Raw genomic sequence first — 23,321 nt, forward strand, 5'->3', positions numbered from 1 at the left:
TTTAAAGCTTCTGTTTCCTTATTTATTTTCATTTTGGATGATCTGTCCATTGGTGTAAGTGAGGTGTTAAAGTCTCCCACTATTATTGTGTTACTGTCGATTTCCTCTTTTATAGCTGTTAGCAGTTGCCTTATGTATTGAGGTGCTCCTATGTTGGGTGCATATATATTTATAATTGTTATATCTTCTTCTTGGATTGATCCCTGGATCATTATGTAGTGTCCTTCCTTGTCTCTTGTAACATTCTTTATTTTAAAGTCTATTTTATCTGATATGAGTATAGCTACTCCAGCTTTCTTTTGATTTCCATTTGCATGGAATATCTTTTTCCATCCCCTCACTTTCAGTCTGTATGTGTCCCTAGGTCTGAAGTGGGTCTCTTGTAGACAGCATATATATGGGTCTTGTTTTTGTATCCATTCAGCCAGTCTATGTCTTTTGGTTGGGGCATTTAATCCATTCACGTTTAAGGTAATTATCGATATGTATGTTCCTATGACCATTTTCTTAATTGTTTTGGGTTTGTTTTGGTAGGTCCTTTTCTTCTCTTGTGTTTCCCACTTAGAGAAGTTCCTTTAGCATTTGTTGTAGAGCTGGTTTGGTGGTGCTGAATTCTCTTAGCTTTTGCTTGTCTGTAAAGCTTTTGATTTCTCCATCAAATCTAAATGAGATCCTTGCTGGGTAGAGTAATCTTGGTTGTAGGTTCTTCCCTTTCATCACTTTAAGTATATCATGCCACTCCCTTCTGGCTTGCAGAGTTTCTGCTGAGAAATCAGCTGTTAACCTTATGGGAGTTCCCTTGTATGTTATTTGTCGTTTTTCCCTTGCTGCTTTCAGTAATTTTTCTTTGTCTTTAATTTTTGCCACTTTGATTACTATGTGTCTCGGCGTGTTTCTCCTTGGGTTTATTCTGTATGGGACTCTCTGCGCTTCCTGGACTTGGGTGGCTATTTCCTTTCCCATGTTAGGGAAGTTTCGACTATAATCTCTTCAAATATTTTCTCTGGTCCTTTCTCTCTCTCTCTCCTTCTGGGACCCCTATAATGCGAATGTTGTTGCATTTAATGTTGTCCCAGAGGTCTCTTAGGCTGTCTTCATTTCTTTTCATTCTTTTTTCTTTATTCTGTTCCACAGCAGTGAATTCCACCATTCTGTCTTCCAGGTCACTTATCCGTTCTTCTGCCTCAGTTATTCTGCTATTGATTCCTTCTAGTGTAGTTTTCATTTCAGTTATTGTATTGGTCATCTCTGTTTGTTTGTTCTTTAATTCTTCTAGGTCTTTGTTAATCATTTCTTGCATCTTCTCAATCTTTGCCTCCATTCTTATTCCGAGGTCCTGGATCATCTTCACTATCATTATTCTGAATTCTTTTTCTGGAAGGTTGCCTATCTCCACTTCATTTAGTTGTTTTTCTGGGGTTTTTTCTTGTTCCTTTATCTGGTACATAGCCCTCTGCCTTTTCATCTTCTCTGTCTTTCTGTAACTGTGGTTTTTTCAAGACCTTAATTATTGCTCACAAAATAGTACCTGGGTAAAAGTCTTATGAGGGCAAGTACAATGTTGTGAGGAATCCACCCCAGGTAAGGACTTTGCATAATCTTCAGACAAGAGAAGGCTGCTAATCTCTAGCAAGGAGAAGAGGGCATTTCTGCCTCCTAAGTGGATTCAGGGGAACCTAGATGTTTCTGGTTCACAAACCCAACCACGAGACATGCCCATCCCAGACCTCAGGACTCCATTCCGTCCAGTCTGGGTCATGACTACAGCAAGAGAGGCTGCTTGGGACTGTGCATTCAGCTCTCTTTGTAACTCTGCACCTATCCCATCCAGTTGCAGGAAATGAGAGCCTTTAAATTTGAACTTTCATAGAGACGTTGAATTGAGTGTTGGCTAACCCGAGCCTATAATTTTCTTCTTCCAGAGTTTCAATGACAGTTAACAGTTGTCAACCAAACTACCTTCTTATAACTACTGTTGACTTCCTATCTCTCAAGTGCTAGGGTTACTGCATAGGTCACCTTAACCACTTCTACCTCTATCCCAACTCAATCCACCATAGACAGAAGTCTTAAAAATTTTGATGCTATAACGTCAGGAGTTATCAACATTCATCTTACCACCAGCAGTAAGGTCATCATTACCATTTGGGTAGCAGGTGATCCAAAGACAAGGGATTCTTAGGATTTGCTTCCTAGAAATATTTCTATTACCAAAAGTCTTGGCTTAGATTCTCACTCAAGGAGTCCCTGGGATAAAGATGCTAGTACAATTAGTTTATTTGGAAGGGGATGTGGAAACACTAGTTAAGTAGTGGGAACTCGAGACAAGAAAGAGAAGGACACCACTGTGGAGTGGGGGCCTGGAGCAAAGTGAACAAAGAGTTATTAAAAGGTGAGGTCAGAGAGATAATGGGGCCAGATTATATATGGCCTTGTAGGCCATTATAAAAACGTTGAATATTATTTTGTTTATAATTGGGAGATATTATAGAATTTTGATCAGAGAAATAACTGATGGAATTTAATTTGCATTTTAGTAAGGAAACTTTGGCTATGGTGGTAAATTGTGCATTGAATGAATGTGGACAAGGACAGAAGCAGGAAGATGAGCCGGGAGGTTTGAACAGGAAGTCAGATGAGATGGGATGATGGCTTGGATGTGAGCGGTAGCAGTACCAGTGGTGAGAAGTAGTCATATTCTGGATGTATTTTGAATCAAAAGCCAACATGATTTGTTAATGGGTTCAATGTCAGTTTTTGTTGTTTTTTTTTTGGCCATGCTGTGTGACATACGGGATCTTGGTTCCCTGACCAGGGATCGAACCAAAGTCCCCTGCAGTGGAAGTGCAGAGTCGTAACCACTGGACTGCCAGAGAAGTCCCTCAGTGTCAGGTTTGAGAGAATAATTGTACAAGAATGGATCCAGGGTTTTGGCCAGAACAAATCAACTTATTAACTGAGATAGCAAAACCTAGAAAAAGTGGGGTTTAGTAATGATACAAGTAAAGATGTTGACGTTGCTGTTGGATGTACAAGCACAAATGTAAGAGGAGTGGTCTGGTATAGAGAAAAACTATTTAAGTCAAAGTCAAAGGAGAGAATATGAGGGAGCACATAGGTCTGAAGTCTGAGCTCTTGGCCATCCTAATTTGACATGTCAAAGAGAAAAGGAAGAAGAAGCAGAAGAGAAAGAGGATGAACAGCCAGGAAAATACATGAAAAGTGAGAGTACAAGGTTTAATATTTTACTGCTAAATGGACAGAAAAGAGTATTTACAATACTATTTTTAAATTGAGGTTTTTTTTGCTATTAAGTTGTATGAGTTGCTTGTATATTTTGGATATTAATTCTTCATGAGACATGTGGTTTGCAATACAATCCTTTTTATATGTTGCTGGATTCAGTCTTCTAATATTTTTTTGAGGAGTTTTCCATCCATGTTCATTAGAAATATGAGGCTCTAATTTTCTTTTCTCATAATGTCTTGTTTTGGTTCTTTGATACCTTTGGTTCAAAGGTATCACTAGCTTCATAGAATAATTTAGAAAATGTCCCTTTCTCTCCTATTTTTTGGAAAATTTGTAAAATATGGGTATTAATTTTTCTTTAAATGTTTCTTTCAATCAATTCTTCTTTAAATTGGCCATTGACACATCTAAGCCTGTCCTATTTCTTTTGGGAGTTTCTTAATTACCAATTCCATCTCTTGACTTGTTATAAATCTATTCAGATTTTAATTTTTTCTTACTTTCAATAATTTGTCACTTTCAATAATTTGTGCCTTTCTAGGAATTTGTCCATTTCATCTAGATTATTTATTTTATTGGCATACAATTGTTTACAGTCCTATCTTTCTTAAAATTTTTAAAAAATTTAAAACATTTGCAATGTCAGTAGTAATGCCCCCTTTTTAATTCCTGATTTTCATAAATCAACTTTTCTTTCTTTTTTTCCTGGGCATTTTAGCTAAATGTTTGTCAATTCTGTTGATCTTTTCAAAGAACCAGCTGTGGTTTTGTGACATTTATATTGTTTTTCTAGTCTCTATTTTATTTTCACACTAATGTTTATTTTTTCCCTGTTTTCTTTGGGTTTATTTGTTCTTATTTTGCTAGATTGTTAAGGCAGACAGGTTCAGTGATTCATTTGAGATCCTTATTTTTTTTTAATGTAGACATTTAGTGTTATAAACAGTCAGATAATGACAATTCTTTTTGGAATATTGCTTTTAGGGAGCTCCAAACCCATTTTGTCTCCACTAGTGCATGCTAGGTTGCTGGCTTTCAGCGTGACTGTGGGAATATTGGTTTTCAAGACTACCATGGAGGTGAGGGAAAGATGATGAGAAAAAGACAAGTAAAATGCCACAAAGCTTTCTGTTCTTAGTGAGATTCAGCTATTTTTCTTAAATAAATGTTCCTTAGATTTTTTAAAAGCCTTTGGCTAATTTACAGACTCTTCTAAAAAGAGTTAACTCTGACAGTTTTTGATACTGTTCTCATTGCTTTTATGGAGAAATGGATTTTTAGGGGTTCTTGCTCCACCATTCCCACTGATAAAAGAAATGTTCACATACTGAGGTACGGAGAAATCATTCTGGCTTATATGTGAGCTAATATGAAATTTATGCCTGTTTGTGGCCTATCAAACATACATTGTACATCTGCTTTAATTTTTAAAGAAAAAGGTACATTGGGCAGAAGTAAAGAATGTCCATGTTAAAATTAATATTAAATGCTGGGACACCAATGCTGGTCCTCCTTTGATGATAAGACACCCATCCCAGGTGCCAAGGCCATACTCACTCGCTGTGTATGTGCTGAGCATTTTTTTTTCTTAATCTTTAAGGAATGTATCCCTGACTTATTCAATATTCTTTGTTCTGACAAGACAAAACTGCCAAAAACCATGCTTCTGTGGGGCAGTTCCTCAGAGTTATCTGAGAAGCTGTCTCTCGGGGTATATTCTATTACTATTATACATTGTAATTGATTATTTTCATCAAAACCACTAATCTAATTCAGTGCTTTTATTAATAACCAGAATTTGAGTATGGGTATTCTAAGTCCTGAGGTATTCCTACATATTAACATTCAAGAGAGAACACAAGATCCTTCCCAAGATGGCAAAGAAGGACGTGTGTTCACTCCCTCTTGCAAGAGCACCGGAATCACAACTAACTGCTGAACAATCATCGACAGGAAGACACTGGAACTCACCAAAAAAGATACCCCACATCCAAAGACAAAGGAGAAGCTGCAGTGAGACACTAGGAGGGTGCAATCACAGTAAAATCAAATCCCATAACTGCTGGGTGGGTGACTCACAAACCGGAGAACAAATATACTACAGAAGACCACACACTGCAGTGAAGGTTCTGAGCTCCACATCAGGCTTCCCAACCTGGAGATCTGGCAACAGGAGGAAGAATTCCAAGAGAATCAGACTTTGAAGCTTAGCAGGATTTGATTGCAGGACTTTGACAGGACTAGAGGAAAGAGAGACTCCACTCTTGGAGGGCACACACAGAGTAGTGCACATCAGGACCCAGGAGGAAGGAGGAGTGACCCCATAGGGAACTGAACCACACCTACCTACTAGTGTTGGAGGGTATTCTGCAGAGGCAGGGAGAGGCAGCTATGGCTCACTGTGGGGACAAGGACACTGGCAACAGAAGTTCTGGGAAGTACTCCTTGGCAGGACCCCTCCCAGAGTCCACCATTAGCCCCACCAAAGAGCCTGTAGCCTCCAGTGCTGGGTCACCTCAGGCCAAACCACTAACAGGGAAGGAACTCAGCCCTGCCCAACAGCAGACAAGCAGATTAGAGTTTTACTGAGCTCTGCCCACCAGAGCAAGACACAGCTCTACCCACCACCAGTCCCTCACACCAGGAAGCTTTCACAAGTCTCTTAGATAGCCTCATCCACCAGAGGGCAGACAGAAGAAAAAGAAGGATTACAATCCTGCAGCCTGCGGAATGAAAACCACATTCACAGAAAGATAGACAAAATGAAAAGGCAGAGGACTATGTACCAGAGGAAGGAACAAGATAAAACCCAGAAAAACAACTAAATGAAGTGGAGATAGTCAACCTTCCAGAAAAAGAATTCAAAATAATGATAGTGAAGATGATCCAGGACCTCGGAAAAAGAATGGAGGCAAAGATTGAGAAGATGCAAGAAATGTTTAACAAAGACCTAGAAGAATTAAAGAACAAACAAACAGAGATAAACAATAGAGTAACTGCAATGAAAAATACACCAGAAGGAATCAATAGCAGAATAACTGAGGCAGAAAAACGGATAGGTGACCTAGCAGACAGAATGGTGGAATTCAGTGCCGTGGAACAAAATGAAGAAAAAAAGAATGAAAAGATATGAAGACAACCTATGAGACCTCTGAAGCAACATTAAACACATCAACATTCGCATTATAGAGGTCCCAGAAGGAGAAGAGAGAGAGAAAGGATCCAAGAAAATATTTGAAGAGATTACAGTCGAAAAATTCCCTAACATGGGAAAGGAAATAGCCACCCAAGTCCAGGAAATGCAGAGAGTCCCAAGCAGGATAAACCTAAGTAGACACATGCTGAGACACATAATAATCAAATGGGCAAAAAATAAGACAAAGAAAAATTATTAAAAGCAACAAGGAAAAATGACAAAAAACATACAAGGGAACTCCCATAAGGTTAACAGCTGATTTCTCAGCAGAAACTCTACAAGCCAGAAGGGTGTGGCACGGTATATTTCAAGTGATGAAGGGTATATTACAACCAAGATTACTCTACACAGCAAGGATCTCATTCAGTTTTGATGGAGAAATCAAAAGCTTTACGGACCAGCAAAAACTAAGAGAATTCAGCACCACCAAACCAGCTCTACAACAAATGCTAAAGGAACTTCTCTAAGTGGGAAACACAAAAGGAGAAAAGGACCTACAAAAACAAACCCAAAACAATTGAGAAAATGGTAATAGGAACAAACATATCGATAATCACCTTGAATGTGAATGGATTAAATGCTCCAACCAAAAGATACAGGCTTGCTGAATGAATACAAAAACAAGACCTGTATATATGCTGTCTACAACAGACCCACTTCAGACCTAGTGACACCTACAGACTGAAAGTGAGGGGATGGAAAATATTGCATGATAGTCCATGCAAATGTAAATCAAAAGAAAGTTGGAGTAGCAATACTCATACCAGATAAAATAGACTTTAAAATAAAGAATTTTACAAGAGACAAGGAAGGACACTACATAATGACCAAGGGATCAACGCAAGAAAAAGATATAACAATTATAAATATATATGCACCCAACATAGGAGCACTTCAATACATAAGGCACATGCTAAGAGCTATAAAAGAGGAATTGACAGTAACACAGTAATAGTGGGGGACTTTAACACCTCACTTACACCAATGATCAGATCATCCAGACAGAAAATTAATAAAGAAATACAAGCTTTAGAAGACACAATAAACAAGATAGATTTAATTGATATTCATAGGACATTCCATCCGAAAACAACAGATTACACTTTCTTCTCAAGTGCACATGGAACATTCTCCAGGATAGATCACATCTTGGGTCACAAATCAAGCCTCAGTAAATTTAAGAAAATTGAAATCATATCATGCAACTTTTCTAACCACAGCGTTATGAGATTAGAAATCAATTACAAGGGAAAAAACATAAAAAACACAAACACAGGAGGCTAAACAATACGTTACTAAATAAGCAAGAGATCATTGAAGAAATCAAAAAGGAAATCAGAAAGTACCTGGAGACAAATGACAATGAAAACATGATGATCCAAAACCTATGGGATGCAGCAAGAGCAGTTCTAAGAGAGAAGTTTATAGCAATACAATCCTACCTCAAGAAACAAGAAAAATCACAAATAAACAATCTAACCATACACCTAAAAGAACTAGAGAAAGAAGAACAAAGAAAACCCAGAGTTAGTAGAAGGAAAGAAATAATAAAAATCAGAGAAGAAATAAATGAAATAGAAACAAAGAAAATAACAAAGATCAATAAAACTAAAAGCTGGTTCTTTGAGAAGATAAACAAAATTGATAAACTTTAGCCAGACTCATCAAGAAAAAAAGGGAGAGGACTCAAATCAATAAAATTAGAAATGAAATAGGAGAAGTTACAAGGGACACTGCAGAAATACAAAGTATCATAAGAGACTACTACAAGCAAATCTATGCCAATAAAATGGACAATGTGGAAGAAATAGACAAATTCTTAGAAAACTTTAACCTACCAAGACTGAACCAGGAGGAAATAGAAAATATGAAGAGACCAATCACAAGCAATAAAATTGAAACTGTGATTAAAAATCTTCCAACAAACAAAAGTCCAGGACAGGATGGCTTCACAGGTGAATTCTATCAAACATTTAGAGAAGAGATAAAACCCATCATTCTCAAATTCTTCCAAAAATTTGCAGAGGAAGGAACACTCCCAAACTCATTCAACTAGACCACCATCACCCTGATACCAAAACGAGACAAAGGTAGTAGAAAAAAAGAAAATTACAGACCAATATCACTGATGAATATAGATGCAAAAGTCCTGAACAAAATACTAGCAAACAGAATCCAACAATACATTAAAAAGATCATACACCATGATCAAGTGGGATTTATCCCAGGGATGCAAGGATTCTTCAACATACGCAAATCAATTAATGTGGTACACCATATTAAAAAATTGAAGAATAAAAACCATATGATCAACACCTATTTATGGTAAAATAACTCTCCAGAAAGTGGGCATAGAGAGAACCTACCCCAACATAATAAAGGCCATATACGACAAACCCACGGGAAACATCATTCTCAATGGTGAAAAACTGAAAGCATTTTCTCTAAGATCAGGAACAAGACAAGGATGTCCACTCTCAACACTATTATTCAACATAGTTTTGGAAGTCCTGGCCATGGCAATCAGAGAAGAAAAAGAAATAAAATTATACACATTGGAAAAGAGTAAGTAAAGCTGTCACTGTTTGCAGATGACATGATACTATACATAGAGAATCCTAAAGATGCCACCAGAAGACTACTAGAGCTAATGAATGATTTTGGTAACATTGCAGGATACAAAATTAATGCACAGAAATCTCTTGCATTCTTATACACTAACAATGAAAGATCAGAAAGAGCAATTAAGGAAACAATCCCATTTACCACTGCAGCCAAAAGTACAAAATACCTAGGAATAAACCTACATAAGGAGGAAAAAGACCTGTACTCAAAAAACTATAAGACACTGATGAAAGAAATCAAAGATGACACAAAGATGGAGAGATATACAATGTTCTTCGGTTGGAAGAATCAATATTGTGAAAATGACTATACTACCCAGAGCAATCTACAGATTCAATGCAATCCCGATCAAATTACCAATGACATTTTTTACAGAACTAGAACAAAAAATCTTAAAATTTGTATGGTAACACAAAAGTACCCAAATAGCCAAAGCAATATTGAAGGAAAAAAATGAAGCTGGAGGAATCAGACTGCCTGACTTCAGACTATACTACAAAGCTACAGTAATCAAGACAATATGGTACTGGCATGAAAACAGAAATATAGATCAACGGAACAGGATAGAAAGCCCAGAGATAAACCCACACACCTATGGTCAACTAATCTATGACAAAGGAGGCTAGAATATACAATGGAGGAAAGACAATCTCTTCAGTAAGTGCTACTGGGAAAACTGGACAGCTACATGTAAAAGAATGAAATTAGAACACTCTTTAACACCATACACAAAAATAAATTCAAAATGGATTAAAGACCTAAATGTAAGACCAGACACTATAAAACTCTTAGAGGAAAACATAGGAAGAAAACTCTTTGACATAAATCACAGCAAGATCTTTTTTGACCCACCTCCTAGAGAAATGGAAATAAAACCAAAAATAAACAAATGGGACCTAATGAAACTTAAAAGCTTTTGCACTGCAAAGGAAACTATAAACAAGACAAAGAGATAACCCTCTGAATGGAGAAAATATTTGCAAACGAATCAATGGACAAAGGATTAATGTCCAAAATATATAAATAGCTCATGCAGCTTAATATTAAAAAAAAACAAACAACCCAATCAAAGAATGGGCAGAAGACCTAAATAGACATTTCTCCAAAGAAGATATATAGATTGCCAACAAACACATGAAAAGATGCTCAACTTCTCTAATTATTAGAGAAATGCAAATAAAATCTACAATGAGGTATCACCTCACACCAGTTAGAATGGGCATCATCAGAAAATCTACAAACAAATGCTGGAGAGGGTGTGGAGAAAAGGGAACCCTCTTGCACTGTTAGTGGGAATGTAAATTGATACAGCCACTGTGGAGAACAGTATGGAGGTTCCTTCTAAAACTAAAATTAGAGTTACTATATGACACAGCAACCTCAGTACTGGGCATATACCCTGTGAAAACCATAATTCAAAAAGAGTCAAGCACCCCAATGTTCATTGCAGCACTATTTACAATAGCCAGGACATGGAAACAACCTAAATGTCCATCAACAGAGGAATGGATAAAGAAGATGTGATGCATTTATACAATGGGATATTACTCAGCCATAAAAATGAATGGAATTGGGTCATTTGTAGAGACATGGATGGACCTAGAGACTGTCATACACTGTGAAGTAAGTCAGAAAGAGAAAAACAAATATTGTATATTAATGCATATATGTGGAACCTAGAAAAATGGTACAGATGAACCGGTTTGCAAGGCAGAAATAGAGACACAGATGTAGAGAACAAACATATGGACACTAAGGGGAGAAAGTGGGGTGGGGGGGACTGGTGGTGGATTGAATTGGGAGATTGGGATTGACATATATACACTAATATGTATAAAATAGATAAATAATAAGAACTTGCTGTATAAAAAAAATAAAATTCAAAAAACAAAAAAGAGAGATAACCCAATGGGAAATCAATGTGATTATTAATTTGCAGGTAATTTGAGAATAATATACTGATAATTCTTCAATGTCTGTCATTCTGACTTTCACATGTCTTAAACCACAGAAATACACTTGCAAATAAAATGTTATGCAGGAATTTAATAGATATGAAACGTTCAAATCAAAGCTATCTTTTTTTTTGAAGCAGGGTGAGACACCCTGTGGATTTCTGCTTGCCCCTCTCTCTGCTTGTGGGAGGCCTCAAGACACCCTGGGCCTCCAATAAACACAGTTTGAGAAGTAAAGTAGCAGTTAAATAAAGTAGGTCTATAGAGCGGTAGGAAGGGAACGTGGCTTCCCTAATATCCACAGATGGAGATGTGGGGCCTGTAATTTCTAGACTAAGTCAATGTTCTGAAGCAGTGTACTTTCAAGGTGGAACTACTTATTACTTATCTTTTTATTTGAGGGATATTATAGGTGACGATATTTCTCATTGTTCAGCCTGGCTGAATAAACATTATGCGACCTACAATCATTTTTATATAGATACTACATTTATAATGAACATTGAACAAAAGTATCCATAACAAGATAGATGAAAAAATACAAAATATTCCTGTATTTTCAAGGCCACTAAACTATAAATGAACCACCATTACAAATTTACCTTGAGGAAATGACTTTTATTTAGCTTTCTTGTTACTTTGTTTTCCTGCCAGTGTAATAAAGAGTATCTGAAAAGGCGGTGATGTTTGATAGCATCCCAGCACAGAAAAATGGAAAACATATTTGCCTGCACACAGACAGATGGGTTAGGTGACTTGCCTCAATGCTAAAGAGAAATAAATTAATTGGTCTTACTGAAGTCTTTGTTTTTTTTTTTTTTTCATATCAGAAATGCCAAATGAGTCTGATATATGTGTCAGTCTCTTTATTTTGTAGGAAATAGCACTTGGCTTTTTAATCTGCAGAAATAAGCGTTGGTATGTTCAGTGATGCCAATCGAAGTGGTTTTTATTTATTTTTAAAACATTCAGTGGAAAAGTAATCCACAATTCTCTTTCATTTGCCAGATCTTCTAATGTCTGTGTTTCTAAATTGGGGGTTTATATCTTCAAAAAAAGAAATAATTCAAAGGGAGTGTGTTTTAAAAACCACAGTGATCAGAGAGAACATGAGGGTTTTACAATGTGCCTCCTCTATACCCGTTTGAGATATGTAAAGTTATGTGTAAACACAAGGCTCTAAAGTAGAGACCAGCAGACCATGGTCCATGGGACAAATCCAGCCCAGTGCCTTCTTTTGTACGTTCCATGAGTCCAAAATAATTTTCGTATGTTTTAATGATTAGAAAAAAATAAGAAGGCTATTTGGTGGTATATGAAAATAACATAAAATTCAAATTTAAGTTTCCATAAATAAAGTGTTAGTTGGAACTCAGCTAGGCTCATCTGTTGACATATTATCTATGGCAGCTTTCCTGCTACAATGGCAAAATCAAGTAGTTGCTAAGGCTGTGATATTTACTACCTGGCCCTATCTGGGCCTTTGCAGAAAGTGTTTGCCAAACTATCTGAAAGTCTCAAATCTAGTAGGACCACAGGCTGCTTTGAGTTCCTTATTCTTTTATATTACCTTCTTTTCCACTCACCCATATATGCTATTGCTTTGATTTCTGCCTATACTATATAATATTTGTAATAAATTAAATTAAATTGATAAAACATGGAACAAACAGGACCATCCAGATGTGTAAGTTTCTGTTCTTTCATCAAACCCTTTCACTTCTCCTTGTGTACTACAGCACCAGGAAATTCAAAATACACTGTGCAACTAACTTTGGCTTGATCCTCTGGGTGTTTCTAGCTACCAATTTTGCCTCTTTTCTTTCCATCTTAAGAGAATTCAAGATCAATTTCAAAAAAAAAATAATCAAACCTGTCAATTGCTTCATCCCTCCAGGCTATCATTGACTATATGTTATCTGATCCTTTCTTCCTGGGGAAACAGTAATGTCCTTTATAATGTGATAAAACTACAATGAAGTACCATCTCACTCCCGTCAGAATGGCCATCATCAAAAAGTCTACAAATAACAAATGCTGGAGAGGGTGTGGAGAAAAGGGAACCCTCTTACTCTGTTGGTGGGAATAAAAATTGGTGCAGACACTATGGAGAACAGTATGGAGGTTCCTCAAAAAACTAAAACTAAAAATAGAGTTGCCATATGATCCAGCATTCCCACTCCTGGGCATATAACCAGAAAAAATGATAATTTGAAAAGATACATGCACACTAATATTTATAGCAGCACTATTTACAACAGCCAAGACATGGAAGCAACCTAAATGTCCATTGACAGATGAATAGATAAAGAAGATATGGTATATATGTACAATGGAATATTACTCAACCATAAAAAAGAATAAAATAATGCCATTTGCAGCAACATGGTTGGACCTAGAGATTACCATACTAAGTAAGTAAGCCAGATTGAGAATGACAATATCATATGATATTGCTTATATGTGGAATCTAAAAAAAAAAACAAAAACAAATGACTTATTTCAAAACAGAAATAGACCCACAGGCATAGAAAACAAATTCATGGTTACCAAAGGGGGAAAGGTGGTGGTGGGGATAAATTAGGAGTTTTTGATAAACATATACACACTACTATATATAAAATAGGTAACCAACAAGAACCTACTTGTAGCACAGGAACTATACTCAATATTTTGTAATAACCTATAAGGGAAAAGAATCTGAGAAGAAAAAAATATATATATGCACATGTATAACTGAATGTGCTGTACACTTGAAACTAACATGACATTGTAAATCAATTAAACTTAAAAAATATAAATAAAAACAAAATATTCTTTGTAAAAAAATAATAAAATAAAATAAAACTTCAAAAACAAAAGAAAACAAAAACTCAGTCACAAACACACATGTCTTTAAGGCATTCTCTTTCCCCTACGCACAAAGGTTCTCAGATTCCAGGGGCCCAAGACCTGGAATATAAAATAAAAGTGGTAGGGAAAAAAAACTATGCTTCTGATAGGGAAAAAAGACTTGCATTTTTTTTCTATTTTAAAACCTCCAGAGATCATAGTTCTAATCAAGATTTGGTGGGATTTTTAAATTTGTTTTTATCTCCCCATGTCAAGCGTCTCAGAATTGATATAAAATTGGACTAACCCATTTTCTTGAAAATATAAATGGATTTCCATTTTATACTGACATGGTGCATCTTTCAAAAATTGTTTACTATTTTTTGAGACTTCCCTGGCAGTCCAGTGGTTAAGACTCCATGCTTCCAGTGCAGGGGGTGTGGGTTTGATCCCTGGTCAGGGAACTAAGATCCCACATGCTGCACGGTGCAGCCGAAAAAAAAATCTGTTTACTATTTTTTAACATACATTTTATTTTTAAGATATAGATTTTCCAACTATGTTTTTTATCTATGTGTATTTGTGTGAGAAAGGAGTATTTCCAAAATTTTTTAAAAGCCCTAATTCTGTTCATATACATTTTCAACTGCAGTCCACGTTGCATCCGTAAGACCAAAGACTAATTAGAAATACATGTCTTTATTTTAAAAATGAGTGAAGAATACAAACTATTCCTTGCTGTAAAGTCTTTAGTTAAACCACAAGTAATAGTCTAAATAACTGAAGAATATGTTAGGGTAATTTTAAAAGTACCTGGTGATTCTGGGGTTACTATTGGCCACAAATCCAACCACCACCATTCCCTGGCTGAATGCATCTTTACAGACATCAATACCAACCACCATCAGGGACTTTAACTGTAAAATTAAAATTTTTCATGATTTAATGAAAAAAAAAAAAGAAATACATGTCTTTATGTTCATTGCAGCACTATTTACAGTAGCCAGGGCATGGAAGCAACCTAAATGTCCATCGACAGATGAATGGATAAAGAAGATGTGGAACATATATACAATGGAATATTACTCAGCCTTAAAAAGGAACGAAATTGAGTTATTTGTAATGAGGTGGATGGACCCAGAGTCGGTCATACAGAGTGAAGTAAGTCAGAAAGAGAAAAACAAATACCATATACCAACGCACATATATGGAATCTAAAAAAAAACCAGTACTGATGAACCTAGTGGCAGGGCAGGAATAAAGACACAGATGTAGAGAATGGACTTGAGCACACAGTGTGGGAAGGGTAAGCTGGGACGAAGTGAGAGAGTAGCATTGACATATATACACTACCAAATGTAAAATGGATGGCTAGCGGGAAGCAGCATAGCACAGGGAGATCAGCTCAGTACTTTGTGACCACCTAGAGGGGTGAGATAGAGAGGGTGGGAGAGAGATGCAAGAGGGAGGGGGTATGGGGATGTATTTATACATATAGCTGATTCACTTTGTTGTACAGCAGAAACACAACACAGTAAAGCAATTATACTCCAATAAAGTTGTGAAGAAAAAAAAAAGAAACACATGCCTTTGATTATAACCCTGTTCTGCCTTTAAAGAAATGTTAATCTTCAAAATCCCTGCAGACAGATATGGAGCACAGATATACACAGCGGTAAGTGCACAATATGGAGGCATGTACCTTATCTTCCAAAGTAGCAGTTGAAAATGACACTCAACCTAATTAGCTCTCAAAAATGATTTAGAAGGACAGGAATTGGAAGAAGAGTCAGAGCCAGACAATATGTTAAGTTTTGAGATAAAAACATGTCTTCAGTAGAGAGTCTTAAAAAAGATTCATACGTGGGAATGAGAATGATCAAACAACACTCAGGGTCAACCTCTACTGTGATTTCAACAGCCTCAGTCTTCTTAAAACTCTACAGTTAGCTTGACAGGACTTTCCATTTAAACCATGGAACCCTATTTGCTCAGGGGTGTGTTCTGACAGTTCTTTTGCTCTTGACCGCCACCTGTTCTGTTCCAGTTTTTTAGTGCCACTCGTTCTTGTGCCTGTGACGTACTCACGGATCCTAACTCCACCGTCTCCTCTTCTTAATCTTCGTCTTTACTCTAGAGCATGTCCTTTCTGTACAGGGTTTCCTTGTTTGGGGTTGGACTTCTGAGAAAGTTCCCAGGGACATAACCTTATCTCCTTAGAAATGTCTAAGTGTATAATGATACCAACAAAGTTAATGACAGTCTGCATTCATGGAGGCTTGAAAATGCACCATTTTCTTAAAGACATTTTAGGATTTTTGCTGTTTGCTTTGTTTTAATACCAGAACTTTCCAGAAAGGCTGGTTTGAGAACATATCTGAAGTTATCTCCAAAAAGAAAATTTCCTAAAATTTTAAGATAATCAAACAAAACAAAACAAAAACAAACAAACAAACAAAAAGGATAAAGAAGTATTGGGAATTATTGAAAGAAAAGTCAGTGAACCTCTATTTAGTGAAAATATTCTCTGCATCTACATCTTGTGTGCATAGGTACACAAAGACCTATTTAAATATATATTTATAAAAAGTAAATTGTATAATCTAAATTCCTAGGACTTGTGGTCATTCATTTCTTCAGGAACTACTGATTTAGAATACTGTAAACTTTGGTAAACACATTTACTTTCACTCTTTAATGTGTAGAGGAAAAAAAAGGCCATTTTTGTCTTCACAATTATTTAAATGGATTGAAAAAGATGTTCAGACACGATAAAATTTTCTTTGTTCAGCACATTATTTCACTTTAAAGTATTACTCTGTTATTTTGGTGAAATACAGAACCCCTTATCCAATCTTGACATATCACTGGGTTTGGATGGCAGCCTAGGTTTGAATTCTGATTCCAGGCTTTACTAGCTGTGTGGCCATGGACAACTTATCTAACCTGATTCCGTTTCCACATGTGTAATATATGGTTAATACTGCAAAAACCTATAGTGTGGGTCAAAGTGAGATCATGTTGGTTGAACACACTGTAAAGTAGACTTAGTACCAATCATTGCCCTTCTATGCCTTTTCCCTGAAAAGGGTTATTATTTCATCCTCCTTTCAGTGTTAATCCTAATAATTGGCCCATCTTTAAGTTGCTCCCTAATTCTTCTCAGATATACCCTTTCTGGCTTCTACTTTTTGCTGTTCAAGTTACCCATAAATTTGTATTTCAAGATGACTTGTATTTTGTGATGAACCACAGAAAAATGCCCACTAGTGGGAAGTAGCCCATTCTTTCCCTCGTTACCCTTTTTACCTTCTGCAAAAAGATTGCCCTCAGCTAAGAAGAATCATGCTCTCTCCATGAAAGAACACAATGTTGAGGTGATGTTTACATTCTGAAGTTTCTCTCAGAGACATTGACTTGAGCAGAATCATATTTTCCAGCTTTGAAAGAATATATGCCCACATTTCTCTTAAATCAAACTTCAGCTCTCTATACAACTTAAGACAAATATAATGTTTTATGCAGAAGAAAGTCTTTTTATCATTCTCAACTATGACTGTTTATTTAATTAATTTTGTAAGTAAGCAGACATTTAGAGATTCTCCTGTCTCACCACTCAGATTTGCTTGATCTTATTACTCAGTGATATGCCCATCAATCTGATATACAAACAAACATATACACACAAACACATATTGTGTGTGTGTGCATGAGAGAGAGAGAAGGGAGGTTTGTTATAGTAAAATGTTCTGTGTGTGAGGAGAACAGGAGGTCTTATTAATGTAGTAAAATTTTTTATAATAATTAGTTTAATAAATTGTATTTTATGTAGTATTTATAATTATAATTTTTAACAAAAAGCCCTATCAGATTACCTCTCTAAGCTGATCTGGAAATAGTTGAATATGTAGATATCAATTTATATTTTCATATTTCTTAATCCTTCTTCCTGATTGGCACAAATAGGGTAGACATTGAGTGCTTTTCCTACCAGCCAGAGGTTTGGGAATCTCTTCATTGGAATTTCACTCAGAAACCCATGGTTACATTGGCTGCTACTCAAAGGAGAGAAGCCAAAAAACAGTTTGCTTCCATCTGGGTAAGTAGACTTTAGCCTGTCATATCTGAAAGCAGAAACATATTAATTACCAAGAGGAGATCTTCTCTGCAACGTTCTGAAGAGAAGAAGTGGGAAAATTTTTAAAGCGAAGTGGTGATAGTCTGTTAACTTCATAGCCTCCCTAAGGCAAAGGTGACGCTGTGCTTTGTCAAACCTATTGTCACCCAGTTGCAGCTCTCCTTTCTGAGACTCCTCAAGCCCGGAAGAAGGGGTGCATCAAAGCTATGCTTCCTTTTAGTTACTTAAAATAGGTTGCAGCTTTTTGATTTCCTAATAAGAAGCTGAGGTTCACAAGGTATATTAACTTGAAGCAAACAGAGAGTTTTATTCAGTTTCACCCTGAATGTAAACAAAGCTGGTTTCCCTAAAGAAGGAATCAGGTCATGAATCTATGACCTCACAGTTTTGTTTCCACTTAACTCTTATGAAAGCTAAGTGTAAAGAACTGAATGTTTGTGTCACCTCAAGGCATGTGTTGAAATCCTAACTCCCAACGTGATGATATTAAGGTGTGGGGTCTTTGAATTAGTGTTCTTATAAGAGACCCCAGAATGTTCCTTGCTCTGTTTCTGCCCTGTGAATGAATAAGAATGTATAAGAAAAGGGCAGTCTGCAACCAGAAAAGGGCTCCCACCAGAAACCGACCAGGCTGGCACCCTGATCTCAGACTTTCAGCCTCCAGAACTGTGAGAAATAAATTTCTGTTGTTTATAATGCACCCAGTCTATGGCATTTTGTTATGGCAGCCCAAACTAAGACATTAAGTATTTACTTTAAATAAAATATTCTGGCTTGGTTGGATAGAGTTGAGTGTCACATACCTTATCTTTTACACTGGAATTACAGGGGAGACAAAGTTCATCCTTGTACACACAAACTGAGTCTAATGTACGTGTGTGTGCTTTCTCTTCATAATCTGAGCTTAATTTCCACCATCTTGACTTTACCAACTGTACTTTTCTGCTCAAGATATCCCTTAGCTATTGCAAATCCTCTCTGTATGCTGTTCGTTTCATGCATCAAATCATAGGGTCCTTGAATATTAGGACTAAGGAACTAGATATTCTACCCTTAGCCTTTCAGGAAATATGATAATGACATAAGGTAATTGATTTTTTTAAGTCTTGTTGGAGATTATTTCAAGGGTAGAGCAATCTGACAACTCCCTGCATCCTCTAGTTTCTCCATTCTGCTTGATAACGTATCTGTAACATTGTCCCAATCTGTCAAGATTTGTACTTTCAATTGGTTGGGCAGTCTCATTTCATGTCAGTAATTCATTCATGCATGTATTTAATATTTCATGAGTGTTTACTGTGTCTGTGAAAGGCACTGAGGCTACAGTCATAAACAAGTTAGTTATGCCCTTAGGTTCCTTGTTGTGTTTGCTGTCTCTACTGTATCCTGTTCCCTTGGTCCACATTTCCTACCTGTTTCAGCTTTTTTTCTGGTTATGACCTCTTGCCTTATGTTGCCTTAATACTTGCGTCTTTGCTGTGATATCATTCTTCAAGGATTAACTTGGTTCCCGCCATGGATGTCATAGGCACTGACTTCAAACTGACACAGATAGGCTCAACTCAACTGTCTCAGGTCCTCCAGACCTCAGAGCCTCTCTCAGCAGCAGCAAAATGCCCAGGCTTCACACTGGCATCAAAGTGGAGGTTTGTGGCAGAGATGAGGACTTGGGCTCCAGTTTATGCAAGTGTTCAGGCCTGGGGTCTACCAGAAGGCTCTTCTCACACCTGCTGTGGGTCTCAGCCCCTGGAGTCTTCGTGAAACAGAAACATTTGCACCTTCCTGATGATGTAACTAAAGCCCACGTTATTTTCTGCTTGAGGTCATTTTGGTACCCTCCCCACCTCCCACCCCCCAAAAATAAACTTGCTTTGTCAGAGACCCTTTGGGATCAGAATTTTTGATAGTTTACTGATCTTATGTGTGGTTCATTAAAAGTCACTTTTTAAAAAGTCCATCAGATGATGTAATTAAAAGGCAGGATTCTGGAGGTCATTGAGCAATTTCTTGACAATAGAAAGTTTGGGCAGCTGGAACAAAGGATCCTGCTGATAGGAGGTATGAAATTTAGAATCTGAAACTTGTGATAAGGGAGAAAAGAGAATCTAATAGCTGTTGAGTTAGGTGTGAACAATCCAGGAGCCTTCCTTTTCAGAAGGAGTTTGGGGGAAAACTGAAATTGTACTATGTGCATTCTCCTGAATATACTAATCTGAAATAAATTCTAATATTAAAATTAACTTTTCAGGGCTTCCCTGGTGGCACAGTGGTTGAGAATCTGCCTGCCAATGCAGGGGACACGGGTTCGAGCCCTGGTCTGGGAAGATCCCACATGCCGCGGAGCAACTGGGCCCGTGAGCCACAACTACTGAGCCTGTGCGTCTGGAGCCTGTGTTCCGCAACAAGAGAGGCCGCGACAGTGAGAGGCCCGCGCACCGCGATGAAGAGTGGCCCCCGCTTGCCGCAACTAGAGAAAGCCCTCGCTCAGAAACGAAGACCCAACACAGCCAAAAATAAATTAAAAAAAAAAAAAAACTTTTCATTTTTTGCCCATAGAAAAGGAAGTGCCAACTTTCTCTCACTCATATCTTCCTCAAGCAAGTATTCAATATATATAAGAATAGTGCTGAGATTGAGGTATTAAAACATAAGGTTTTTTTTTCAGAGAAATGAAAATACGATAAGAAAAGACATCTTTCTCCAGAGAGAAACTTCAGGATGAGTGACGCCGACTAAAGATGGAAGAGTTTCAGAATGAAAATGTACAAAGAAAAACACATCAAAAGATGACAGACCTTTATCTACCATACAGAGAAGAAAACTTCTGGATTAATCTTTTCTTAGAAAGCACCTTGTTAAATCTGTGAAATAAATGTTGGTCAAGCATGAGAAACTGGTTTAGGTCCCATGCTAAACTCTGGTGAAGCCGTGTCTTTTCCCTTCTTTATTTATTGCAGCTTGGGAAGCTGGCTTTCATTGAAGTGTTGGGGAGGGTGGGGAGGGAATGATGGAGTGAGAAAAGCCGGCAACAGGACTGAGGTATTATGCAGGTGTTGACTGAGCAGTGTCTCAGCGCCTGAAGGAGAGTCACTTGGAGAGAAGGATGGGCTCTGTCTGCTGGTGCTGTCAGAGCCCAAACCCCACAAGCACACTGTCCAAACCCCGACCAACACCAGCACCAAAGGACAGAGGTAGGCTAGCTCTGCATCTTCTTCCATAATGGGATCATAGAACATAGAGCCTACATTTTAGTGGGTTGGTCATTCTCATTGCTTTGTCCATAACAGTCCCATTTGATGTCTATCAACATGGCATAAAAAGTGCTTTATTTTCTCAATCTCAAAATATCCCAGTTTGGTAAAAACAATTGAACTGTCATCCTAATTTTCTGGGTCCTTCATTTTCCTTAAAATTATGTTTGATATTCATTACAAATTTTAAAAAAATGGATGGAGGGACATTCAAGGAATTTACAGTCATATGTGATTAACAGATACAAACCACTACACATAAAATAGATAAGCAACAAGGATTTACTGTATGACACAGGGAACTATATTCAGTATCTTGTAATAATATACATTCTTTTCCATTACATTTCCTGTAATGGAAAAGAATCTGAAAAAACATATACATATATATAAAACTGAACCACTTTGCTGTACCATCGAAATTAACACAATGTTGTAAATCAGCTATACTTCAATTAAAAAAAAAGTTTACAGTGGGATTTTTTGCAACAAAAACCTTTTTAAATAAGTCCAGCTAATAAGTAGGCCCAGCTAACTCACAAAATTGTACATGGCTGAAAATAAAACTTTTGATCAAAATTTATGTGTGTGTGTAAATAAGCTATGTGTGTAAAATATATGTACCTAGATATATGTGTAAATCTTATATGTATATTGCATATTATATGACATGTAACACTGTTATATATCATAATTTGCATTTCACATGTACATATCTAGATATAAACACATGTTCGTACATATACATACACACACCACATACACACATATACCCTAAAAGTGACTTTGTGGTCCATTGAAAACAAACTGCTGTACATGTAATTATTCAATTAAAAAAGTAAGGGTTGTAGGCTTTTAAATAATGAGGAAAATATTTCAGATAAGAGTTCGACTGCAAGTGACCTATTTTCTTCAATTGCAGGCATATAGAACCCTTTCTATGCAACACACAGAGAAGAAAGCATTTTCTGGGTAAATTAAGGTAGAAATTGTACGTATATTTATACAATTATAAGAGAAATACAACTCCAGTCTTTTCTCACTTCTGCACAGTTTAAAAAAAGTGAGAGAAGAGATAGCTAGTGCTGTAGTAAAAGTGTTAACAAAGATTCTAAGTAAAGATTAAATTTGGGGGAGCTGTAAAAGCATTTGAGAATATGCTACAATTAGTATTTCAGTAATATTTCGAAAACATTCCCAGCTCCACGTGAATGTGAATTACAAGTGATATGAAATAACAAAATCCATGTGTAAAACAGATCCAGGTATTTGGCAAATAGATTCCTGATCAGATGATTTATCCATTCTCTAGTGTGGTAAAAACCACTGGAGCGGTGGTTGTACTGTCAATAAGATATACGAATATGTGTGTGCACACATTTACTTATGAGAATAAATGCATACACACACAGTGTATGAGGGGATTTGTGTGTGTTAATACAGATGATAATTTAACTGCACTCGTACTATAGGCACAGAATGCATCTTGCTTAAAACTGATATGCTGTTTCTTCATGATCCTCATCCAATTGATATAAAGGAACATTCATTTAGTCTAATCTGATTTAAGACTATCCAAACTAATATTCTAAGTAATCCCTTTAAGCAATATCATTTTGTAGGTACTTAGCCTCATAGATTCTGTTCCTTCTCCTCTGCTTGTACCCAGTGTGACATCTGACTGTTTGGAGGAAGAAGGGCACCTGTGACCTTGTGCTTTGGAATGACAGCATCCTTTCTGTGTCTTTGGGGTCCTTACTAGTCTTGGCTGAGATGGGACTCATCTGGTATTCTTTTTCTTTCCAGTTTTATTGAGAAATAATTGGCGTGTATCACTGTGCACGTTTAAGGAACACAGTATGATCTACATATATCGTGAAATGACTCAGGTTCAGCTAACATCTGTCATCTCATATAGACAGAATAAAAAGAAGGAAAAATTAAAAAAAAAGAAAAAATTTCCGTGTGATGAGAATTCTTAGGATTTATTCGCTTAACTTTCCTATATATCACAGCCAGGGCTAACTATAGTCATCATGTTGTATATTATATCACCAGTACTTATTAATATAGTA

The sequence above is a fragment of the Balaenoptera acutorostrata genome, chromosome 8, assembly GCF_949987535.1.
Source record: "Balaenoptera acutorostrata chromosome 8, mBalAcu1.1, whole genome shotgun sequence".
NCBI lineage: Eukaryota > Metazoa > Chordata > Mammalia > Artiodactyla > Balaenopteridae > Balaenoptera > Balaenoptera acutorostrata.